At 32.4% G+C, this 11566-nt stretch overlaps 1 long non-coding RNA gene across 1 annotated transcript; it reads left to right on the forward strand.

Annotated features, from left to right (window-relative positions):
* The first annotated feature begins 2971 nt into the window (after positions 1 to 2971).
* On the forward strand, positions 2972 to 11192 carry LOC126823761 (uncharacterized). Its single transcript, XR_007681301.2, has 2 exons — positions 2972 to 3346; positions 7457 to 11192. It is a non-coding gene; the product is annotated as an uncharacterized LOC126823761 (long non-coding RNA).
* Positions 11193 to 11566: the final 374 nt, after the last annotated feature.

Raw genomic sequence — 11566 nt, forward strand, 5'->3', positions numbered from 1 at the left:
CCACTTGTGTGATCTGATTAAAATACAGATCTATATTTCGGGTTTTTTTTTTATACTTTCGATGGCCTCTATTACATAAAGATCTGATCAGTTGTAGTGGAAGGTTGCATCAGGGGTCATACAAATGGTATTTGAACTATTACGTCAGGCATTTGATTAACCAATCAATGTTGATGTTTCTATTGGAATAACCACAGTTCTGTGCTCAGCACGCCAAGAACTCGCTGTAGCACTGAGTAGCAGACCGTCACATTGGCTAATCCGTCAAATAACAACTCTTCCAGATCCTAGTGTAGTAAAGACAAGTAAAATGTAATTTTGAACTATAAAAAACTGAACAAAATAGGATCTGTGTTTCAAACAGGAAATTTTGACTTTTTTCAATTTTTTTGTCAATTTTTAACTATTATGAAAATCAGATAAATACATGTTAGTGAATTGTCTTGCTATGTATGAGCACATAAGAAGTTTTAAGGTTAAAATGTTTCTGTTTCTTGGAGGTATTATTGCATTTTTTGGAGTGAGAGTTCGCGTAAAAACAGGATGTCTTTCACAAATAAATACTGTTTAGCTGATGTGGGCTTAGTTTAGTGACAAAAAATATGTTTTTGAAAAAAGAAGAGTGTCGATTTGGCTTTTATCAAATTTTGGAAAGGAGCTTTTCAAATATAAATAATAGACACTATGTATTCAACTAACCTTCTGGAACATATTTGTAAATGAAAGGAGATTTAAATATAAATGTGTATTATAATAAAGCTAACATTAATTATAAATTGAGAGTTACAAGTATATTATATGACTGGGTGAAAACTAGTCTATCAGGAAGTTTGAATAAATTCTGTACTTATATTCTGGTAATAACACCCTAAAATCCTGTTTGATGTTACTTGTATACGTACATGTACATGTATAATACAGACTCACAACGATACTAAAGTATATAAACAGGATTAGGAATAATATTAATTTCAAATACATTAGGCCCTTATTATATAAAGATTAATTCAAATCTATACAAACCCTGATACCTAAACCTTTTTGATATCATTTCTGGTAAATAGAGCCTAGATTAATTTTTGGAAAATATAAGTATTAACATTTGTAGTAGCTATCATATGTGAGATTTATAATATTTCAAAACCAGACAGAATACAAGCGATTATTAATGCTATAAAGCATTTATTGCTGTGAACAGGTAACAAAAATAATCTCAAAATCAGACCTGATAAATTACCTCAGAATAAAATAAAACAGAAAAATCAGCCTCCCAAAACACATTTTAAGTCACCTTCAAATTTTTTTACTCCACCTAGACGCTTCATACACTGCTTGATTTAAAGGAACAGCTAGCATGATTATTCGTGTATAAAGTATATACATGTATGAGCAGGGATGTGATTCGAGTATATGAAATTGATAGATTTGAATACATTTTGGACCAAAATGCCTCTAATACATCATGTATATATACATGTAGGTTGTTTTTATTGTGTGCGGTCTTAAACTCTATCACTCATGGCCGTTGGAACTGGCCCAATAATATAAAAGCCATCCAGGACCTCATTTTTTCTTTGCTAAGCCTCCCCGATATGAATTTCGTTCCAACGGACCTGTACCCCATATATAACCTCTGTTGTGGCATGTTGGGTCTTTAAGGTATGATTTATGTCAATAAAATGAAATAGAACTCATTTATTTTACACATTTGTCCCAATGTAAAATGCCATTTGCCACTTATATCCTAATACCAAACTAAAGTTGTTTCCTGTAAAATTATATCCCAATGCTTCAATTGACTTGTTGTTAACCTTTTGACCTGGGCAAGCAGACAAAATAACAGTTTTATCCTGATAGTAAATATCTATTACATCATTAATGTTGAACATGTATTAGTTGAACCAAGACCCATCACACCATCATGAATCATGCTATCAACTAGTATTTGTCTTTTCAAATTTAAACTTTAAAGATATAGAATGACTAGTTCATACATGTAGCATGAAATTATTATCAGTGCCAAATACCATTCTGAACCAGTATTTGTCTTTTGGAATTTAAACTTTACAGATGAAAAGTTACTGTAGTTCATACCATGAAATTATTATCCATGCCAAACACCATTCTGAATCATTGTATGAATCAGTATTTGTCTTTCGGAATTTAAACTTAAAAGATATAAATTACTGTAGTTCATACCATAAAATTATTATCCGTGCCAAACACCATCCTGAATCATTGTACGAACCAGTATTTGTTGTTTGAAATTTAAACTGCCAAACACTATTCTGATTCATTCTAGTTCTTGTCTTTCGGAATATAAAACTTCACATATAAAAAGTTACTGTAGTTGATACCATGAAATTATTATCCTGTATAAGAGTTATGGAGAGATAGTGAAATGGGTTTCTTTCCATGATCCATCCCTCCATTTTTGTGTTTCTGGAGCATGTCTGTTTAAAGATTTCTTTGTTAAACTTTGTACACACATCAACCTATTATAGTAGTTGTGCCATGTTGATAATTAATAATATCTCAGATTTGACCAAGCTCAAATCAGTTTAACAGTATTTATTTGTGAAAGAGAGAGAAAGGGGGTTTAACGTCCACTCAACACAAACTAGGTCATTTTGGGACCGACATATGGTTTAATTTTTTATTTCAATATTTCACTTGCACGTAGGGGTCTTTAGCAGTGGGAGGAAACTTGAGGACCCAGAGAAAACCCAGGAAGTTGGACAGACGACCATACTCCTTGTCACGTACAACCAGGGATTTGAAACCAATGACAGGCTTTATGATACAGCACGCACGTGCTAACCATTCAACCCCCCTTATTTGTGAAAGCACATATTTAAAAATTAGGAGTGATGTTTTTATGCATGATCTTACGCCAAAACCCGAAAAAAAAAAAGACAAATCACCTCCCAAGAAACAACAGAGCAAAATGTTTAACTAAAAGATGTGGGAAGTTAATGACTTGAGTCTTCCTGTTGCCATTAATGTTTAATGGTGGTCTAAAATGTGTCAAAAATTTGGGAATTCAGAATTTGCAGGAATGATGAGTTTTAATACTTTAAGCGTTAATAACACACAGACATGTGCCCAGGTAAAACTCAAATGTTCTTTAAAGAGTCGGACAAGTGACACCTCAAACTATTTCTGTACATTGTCACAGGTTTTGTTTGTTAGGTTTGTGAAGTGTTAAATTGACTTCTCCTGTAGAACACACGTCTCTGTACTAAAAACCAAAGACATGAAAAGATAGGAGTGACAGACAAAGAAAATGTCTCGCAAATTATACAGGGTCAAAGTACATCTATTTAACCCTCTTTAAACTCATGATGTAAGTTTACTGCTACAATGGAGACAGGTTTCTGATTTTCTATATCTAATTGAGAATTAAGTATGAGGATTTTAGATTATATGGTTTATATTTGTAAGATTAGCCTACCATTATGTTATGTCTATGGTCATGATCTTACATCACTACATGTACTTGAATATAAGTTATATCAATTTAACATGAGTATAGTATACATGTAAGTAAGAGATAAGAATAAGATTAATGTTACCTCTACTATACTACTTGTATAATTATGATATAAAGGTTGTATATTTTTTTGTGATTAATACCCCTTGTTATCAACTGGTATTTTGACTTTTGGACCCAAATTGTACATGTATTGGCAGTTCACAGGTCTGTACCTACTAAACATAAATAACTACAGATGTTTCTCCTTATATTTTGACAGCAGTTGGTTGTCTTGCCATTGATAGACACTTTATTCCTTGCTAGACCTCTGCCTGAACCTAATCCTTGGCCCAGCTGACAAAGTTGTCTTTCAAAAACTACAGGAAATGGTTATGAACATTGTATCCTAATGTACCAAATGCAGTGCAAAATTAAACAGATTTCGAAATGTAGCATAGAGGTAGGGTGGAGGGGGGATGCATGTGAGGTTGTTTTATGTTTGTCATTCTTAGCTTGATAATATTCACAGATTTTCGAATTTAATCCAATGTTTTCATGTAAAATAGAATTTTATAAATCCTAAAATTAAAGTGACTGTATTATTCATACTACATGTCGAATTTGAGATTAGAACAGAACAGATGTTACCAATATTGATTACTTATTGATCTGGGTGGACAAAAAACAATCAAATGAAAAAAAAAAGTATTCGCCTTTCAGATTTAAAATAGGCAAATGTTCTCTTTAAGTCAGAAGCCTAATTTTATCACAGGATGTGATGATGTGAAGGTCAACAACCCTATTCACACTGTGATAACAATTTAACATGCCATTGATAATTTCAAAATTTGATCCTCTTAAAAGGGCTTTATCGATTAGATTACATACTATGTGTAGTATTCATCTGATAGGTTAATTGTCCCCCGCCTTTCGAAGAAAGCAGGGGACTATTAAAATGGGTTCGTCCGTCTGTCTGTCCGTCTGTCTGTCCGTCACACTTTTTGGGACACAATAACTCTCTTCCTAATTGAGCTAGAATGTTCAAACTTGGTGTATGTGTTTATTAGGTCAATGCCTTGATGGAGTTCGAAGATGAGCATTTTCCGCTTAGGGTAAGCAGAGATAAGCAATTTGATTGGTTGATGCTTTGGGACACGATAACTCTCTTCCTAATTGGGCTAGAATGTTCAAACTTGGTGTATGTGTTGATTAGGTCAATGCCTTGATGGAGTTCGAAGATGAGCATTTTCCGCTTAGGGTAAGCAGAGAAAAGCAATTTGATTGGTTGATGCTTTGGGACACGATAACTTTTAATTGAGCTAGAATGTTCAAACTTGGTGTATGTGTTTATTAGGTCAATGCCTTGATGGAGTTCGAAGATGAGCATTTTCCGCTTAGGGTAAGCAGAGATAAGCAATTTGATTGGTTGATACTTTGGGGCACGATAACTCTCTTCCTAATTGAGCTAGAATGTTCAAACTTGGTGTATGTGTTGATTAGGTCAATGCCTTGATGGAGTTCGAAGATGAGCATTTTCCGCTTAGGGTAAGCAGAGATAAGCAATTTGATTAGATGAGCATTTTCCGCTTAGGGTAAGCAGAGATAAGCAATTTGATTGGTTGATACTTTGGGGCACGATAACTCTCTTCCTAATTGAGCTAGAATGTTCAAACTTGGTGTATGTGTTGATAAGGTCAATGCCTTGTTGGTTGATGCTTTAGGACAAGATAACTTTGATAGAGAGTGATGAAACTTAAGTGTATAGTTGATAATCAGTTTGATTGCTTGATACTTTAAAAAAAATAAATGTGCGATAAATTAATGTGTCATCTATTTATTTTGGTATTTTGGCGGGGGACATCAGCCTCACTGTTGGCTTGTTTATACCAAGGATATCTCACTGTGCTACATGTATAACAGATTTTATACCCACAGCTGCAAATCTAAAAATGAGGCACCGGCCACAGACTATGTCAGATCAGACACCAATTCAGCAGTGCCTGCCAATTTTTATTGATATTTTTCATAAATGTCTGGCACAAAGTTCCAAATATCATAAGTGCCCAACATTTAGTCCAGTACAACTAGAATCATTATTTCCATTCCTGCACACTTGCAGACTCGGATTTAGTAATTAGTTTGTCTTAGGATTATTTAATACGTGGTCCACCTATAAAGTGCTAAATTATCACAATACAGGCTTAATACGGTAAAGCTTATACATGAAGTTTCTTTGTTTTGAATATATTTTTTTAATGATTTAGGAGATCAAATACAAATACTTAATAGATGTGTCGCTGGTATGAATTTTTTTATAAATCAATAAGATATTTTCTTTGATAAGAATGGTGACAGAAGTTTGTCAACACCTGTTGCTAATGTTAAAATTAATAAAAGACAAACAACACTACAACTATACATGTCAAAAAACAGAATATATTACAATTTCTCCCTTGACTGATTTACTCGTGGAGTAGACTTGCCCTTGACTGATTTACTCTAATAATGATTGGAGTAGAATCACTCTTGAATGAACTACTCTGAACTCATTGGTGTAAAATTACTCTTGAATGATTTACTGTAAAGTGATTGGTGTTAAATCACCTTTGAATGATTTACTCTTAAATTGAATGATTGGTGTAAAATTACCCTTGACTGACTTACGGTACTCTAAAAATGATTGGCTTAAAATCACCCTTGAATCAATTGTTCTTAAATTAAGTAAACGGTATAGAATCTCTATTGAATGAGTTATTACTCTTAAATGATTTACTCTAAAATGATTGGTGTAAAATCTCTTTGAGTCGGTCATTATAACCATTATGTTGGATTCGCAGTTAGTGGGTATACATGTACACGAACTGACATGTGAAGTTTTCATGTATTTACTTTGATTGCTTTCTCCAACACTAATTAAGAGTATGCAAATACCTGCAAGGTACATGTAAATATTACAGCATAGACAAATGAAACAGTTCAACTGGGTTGGATTGCATAATCCTTCAGAGAGAGAGAGAGAGAGAGGGAGCGAGATGGTGTTTAATGTCCACTCAACACAAACTAGGTCATTTTGGGACTAACATATGGTTTACTTTTATTTCAATAATTCGCTTGTGCGGAGGGGTCTTTAGCAGTGGGAGGACCCGGAGAAAACCCACGAGGTTAGACAGTCGACCCTACTCCTTGTCACAATAATCCTTCGGTCATTGACACTTCAGTATGAAATTCTTTAGACGTTTTTTTGAAGACATACATGTAGGCACTTAAGCTAATATACAAATATTAAAGATACATCAGCCTATGTTTAGATAAAGAGATGGCCGTTCTTGCTGTAATAGTTCAAAATTAGATAATGAAAAATGAATACATTGAAAACTTAAGTCAAATTACAGGAACTGTATTCTGAGTGAAGTTATAGGTGTTTGAAATTTTAACAAGAAATAGCCAATTGTCAAATAAACCAGTTTAAAAAAAACAAGCTCTGTACCAGTCTTTGAGAAGGCTTTCTTAAAAGCTGTCTTATCTTGGCCATCTGATTAAGCGGCTTAAAATCACAGGCACTAGTATAGCTTGCTTTGGGCACGTGCAGATAAGCCAGCTTCTTGGCAGAATGATGACATGCTTGATTAACTCTAACCTTTAACCAACAAGGTCAAAATGGTTGAACTGGTTTGGTTTATAGTATGTGTCTTAAAATCCACAGCGATTTTGAACATGCTACTACTAGTTAATATTTGCCTGGTCCCAGTTTCACAAAGCATTCTTAGTCTCAGACCAAAGTTAAGAACCTAAGTCTGAGAATGTGTTGTGAAAATGTACATGCATTAATATTATAAAACCTTCAATTGATCACTAATTTTGTTTCCATTAAATCAAAGATTAATGTAAACAGGAGGTACATGTTAATGTTCAATCTAAATCAAGTGCTTAGAACTTTTCCTATTTCTAAAATTAATGATTTTTATGTGATTTTATTTTCAGACATTAGAAGCTAAAGATGTTACCTGTACAAGAAAGTATCAGAGAGCCGAGTAACTGACAATAGGGATGATATCATCTTTTATATTTTCATTTTTATAATGACATTGTGTTAAAATCTGGGGAAAGTCATGTGGGGATGGAAGCAAAATATCGAGATGTTCTTAGATGCCAAAATTAAATTTTAAATTATTCGGAATTGCTTCTGTTATAAACGAAGCTCATACTGTATGCCAATAAATGAATGTCACAATTTTAAGGGGTGGGGGACAACTACACTACATTGTTTCAGTGGTATTTAGTAATTGAACCGGAACTATGCAGGAGATGATTCTGTGGAATATGTGACTTTATCACGCTAATAATTGAGTAATTGTATTCCCCAGAATTAAGTCCAGTGTGTACACAGTAAATGGTTATTGGTTATTTTACAGAATGAATTCTTACAACACAATTGTTTGTTTTATGGTACATTATACTGAAAGTTTCTGATTGTCATTTGAAAGATTTTCAATCCTTTGCAAATTAAAATATTTTAAAAAATAAATTCCTAAACGGAATATCGGTTAATAATGGTTCAGTTCCTTTTGTGTTTTCAAAGCTATGATGAACTGAAATTCGTCTACATTCGATTTAAATGGGATGTGGTCACAACAAGCTAATCGTTGCTTAAATGTTTTGATGGCCAGCTTTATTATTTGATTAAATCCAAGCTGTCTATTAAACTGTCTAAAAATGGAATTGACAATCAGGGGCTTTACATGATTTGGTTTATTATTGATGAATTTTGTAAGAATTGCATCCATTCATTATTATGTATTTTAACAGTTTGTTGGTGAAGGTATAAAATAACTATTTAATCTTTTGCAAAATGTGACATGTTTTTAACTTAAACATCTTTTACATAATTAATAATATTTTTAATTTTTTAACTTTAAACACCCTCAATCTCTAATTTTTGAAATTTTAATTTATTAATAGATTTCTCAATGATTGGGTTGATTGTACATGTACATACATGTAGACTATATTTTAATTGTAACTGAGTACAGAACAGCCTCGTCAAGTATGTTAATGAATAAGTCCTATCTTCAAATGTAGCAGCTAAAATGGGTTAAACATAGATAACAGAAACTGAACTACTATGCTAAATACTATAGTTGCTTATGGTTAACAGCCTATTGAATTTGGTGTAACTTTCACAGTCAAGTTGCAAATTCAAGTCATTATGTTTTTAATTTTCATTAGATTTTAACTTGTTAAAATTATCAAAAAAGAACAAATCATATGGAATACAGTTAATCGTTTGTTACACATATAGCACAACATTTCAACAATTATTCTGTTATTGTATTCAAGCACAAATACTAGTTAGTTAACTAAAAGGTATATTAATATGGAATACAATCACTCAAGGATTATAATGTTATCATCTTTCAATGTCATTATATTACACTAGTTAAATTGTGATAATATGTTTCAATATATTCCATTATTTTAACATGTATGCTGTACCTATCAATAATATTTTATACCAATAACTCAATCATCTTCCTATTGTCATGTATGAAAAATGTGATGTTGCTTACACCCTTGGCTGCTATTAGAGTTGTTCGTCTAAAAGATATATATTTACACTGAGTGATCAGGACAAGAAAAATATTCTTACTTCTATTACATGTGCATACATACATGTATAAACAACGAAATTTGTTAGTCATGTGATCTCCTTATGTAAAGGAGAGGTGGTATCGGATGTTCTAGAAAGGATAAGCATAGACTATCTTGTTCTTGATACAACTAAATTAAACGCTAGTTTGAATTTGGATATTAGAAGTTGATTTTTCTGACCAGTGTTCTTTAACAGTGTCAAGTGTTAAGCATCATAGTTCTTTCATGCTTTTCAGTGATTGTGAGGATGATAATCCAATATATGATATCCTGTCAGTATTAAATTACACCCCTGTCAATATGTGATGAGTGTATCCTTAGCTTTATGTTATTTTATGAAGAACCAATATTTTTATTTATGGTTGTTATGTTTATGTAAAATATCAGTTATTTAATGTATCATGCAATGCCTGCAAGTCAACTCAAAAATGTTAGTTATTGAATGTATCCTACAATGCTTACATACAAGTTAACTCAAAAATATTAGTTATTGAATCTATCCTACAATGCTTACATACTGCAAGTCAACTCAAAAATTATTAGTTATAATTAGTTACAACCCAAAAATAGAAATTTCAATCTTATTTATTTAATTGATCATATATTATATCTTTTCTTAGATGTTATTTAATGACCTCAAAACATACCATTTCTTGCCGTTTCTACCTATAAACTATTTGAAATGAAGGCATCAAAAATAGGAATTCAAATCTTATGCATGTAATTGATCATATATATCTCTCTCTTTTAAGAAGTTTCTTAATGACCTCATCATCTACCATTTCTTGCCCTATCAAAAAAGTATCATTAAAATGTAAATGGTCTGAAAATTCTTTAAATTTACAATCATAAATGTGGTTATAATTAAATGTTATTTTAATGTATTCAGTGTTTTTGTTAAGGTTATATTGATTTTTTAAAATCATGTAATGGTTGATTTATGCTGCAATTATAAACCTTTTGGGGGGTTGGGTGGCCGAATGGTTAGCGCATGTGCGTGCTGTATCATAAGGTCTGTCATTGAGTCAACTGACAGGGTTTCGATTCTCAGGTTGTACGTGACAAGGAGTAGGGTCGTGACAAGGAGTAGGGTAGCTTGTCCAACCTTGTGGGTTTTCTCTGGATCCTCTGGTTTCCTCCCACTGCTACAGACCCTTACGCGCTGGCAAGTTATTGAAATAAAATTGAACCCTATGTTAGTCCTGAAATGACCTAGTTTGTGTCGAGTGGACATTGAACTCCATTTCTCTCTCTCTATCTCTCTATAATCATTTTTCTTTCTTTAAAATTCACTGTTTTAATGGCAATTTGAGAAGTAGATACATGGCACACCTCTTGTTGTGGAGTAAAAACTTGTTTTAATTACTTTTTGTACAGATTTAACAAACAATTTGAATTTTCACAAAAGCTAGTTAGACACAGTCTACATTGCCCACACACATTTATTACATTTCGGTCATGTTGAAGTAATTAATACTTGAAGTTTTCAATTACAACAGCTCTGTATCATTATTGATTAGATTTATCAGATTGTCATTAAGAGAAACGTCTTGAAGAGCCAGTAATATCTTATATTACAAGAAAAAACAATTACTCAATAAAGTTATATAAGTTTTTAAAACCCTTTAGCACCTGGTACACATAAATATTGATTACTGTTCCCTGAAGAAATTAATTATTTTTTTCTACAATTAGTTTTAGAATTCATTTTCAAAACCATCCGAAACTACTGGTCTCTAGATTGTCTCAATTCACAGAACTACAGTGAAAATATACAGAAGAGTTCTTTGGAAAACAGTTGCTGTTTTAATCAGAGCTATGTTTGTACAATGATTCTCTTATCCTTTTCAAGCACAATTACAATCCTTATACAGTTCACAGCTGTGATTAGGAGAGTTTGAGGGGCTGTAAGGAGCAGTAGTTTGGGGCTTTCCAGGTGCTAATAGGTTAATATGTTCTAATGTCCATATTAAATCTAGCCATTGTTCACTGTATTTAGTTTTATTTGTTTGTTTTAGTCATCTGGTCAACATGTTACCATGAATAAAATTAGTTTTATTTAATCATCTGCCATCTTGTGTTTCTGCTTATTGATTATTATATAAACCATTTCTGCCGACGACATCAGCACATTCGTGGTTGGGTCAAACATAGTTCATGACAATTCCGAATCTAATTTGTTTCCTCCCTCAATGTATAATTAGAGATATAGTTTTTATAACGTATAATTTACAATGTAATTGGATTTTGTCATATGATTGTTGGGATATTTCTATGTGTGGTGTTTTGACTTCAAAATGCAGACTTCAAGCAAGTAGAGATGTATTTAGGTATTGGAAAATGTGTCGTCACCCAATTACTAGATAGTAGATTAATTAATCTAAATAATGCTACTTTTGGAGTTCTTAATGCTTGTGAAAGCATAATATTTTTCTTCAGAGA

The sequence above is a fragment of the Patella vulgata genome, chromosome 6 (genome assembly GCF_932274485.2).
Source record: "Patella vulgata chromosome 6, xgPatVulg1.2, whole genome shotgun sequence".
Taxonomy (NCBI): domain Eukaryota; kingdom Metazoa; phylum Mollusca; class Gastropoda; family Patellidae; genus Patella; species Patella vulgata.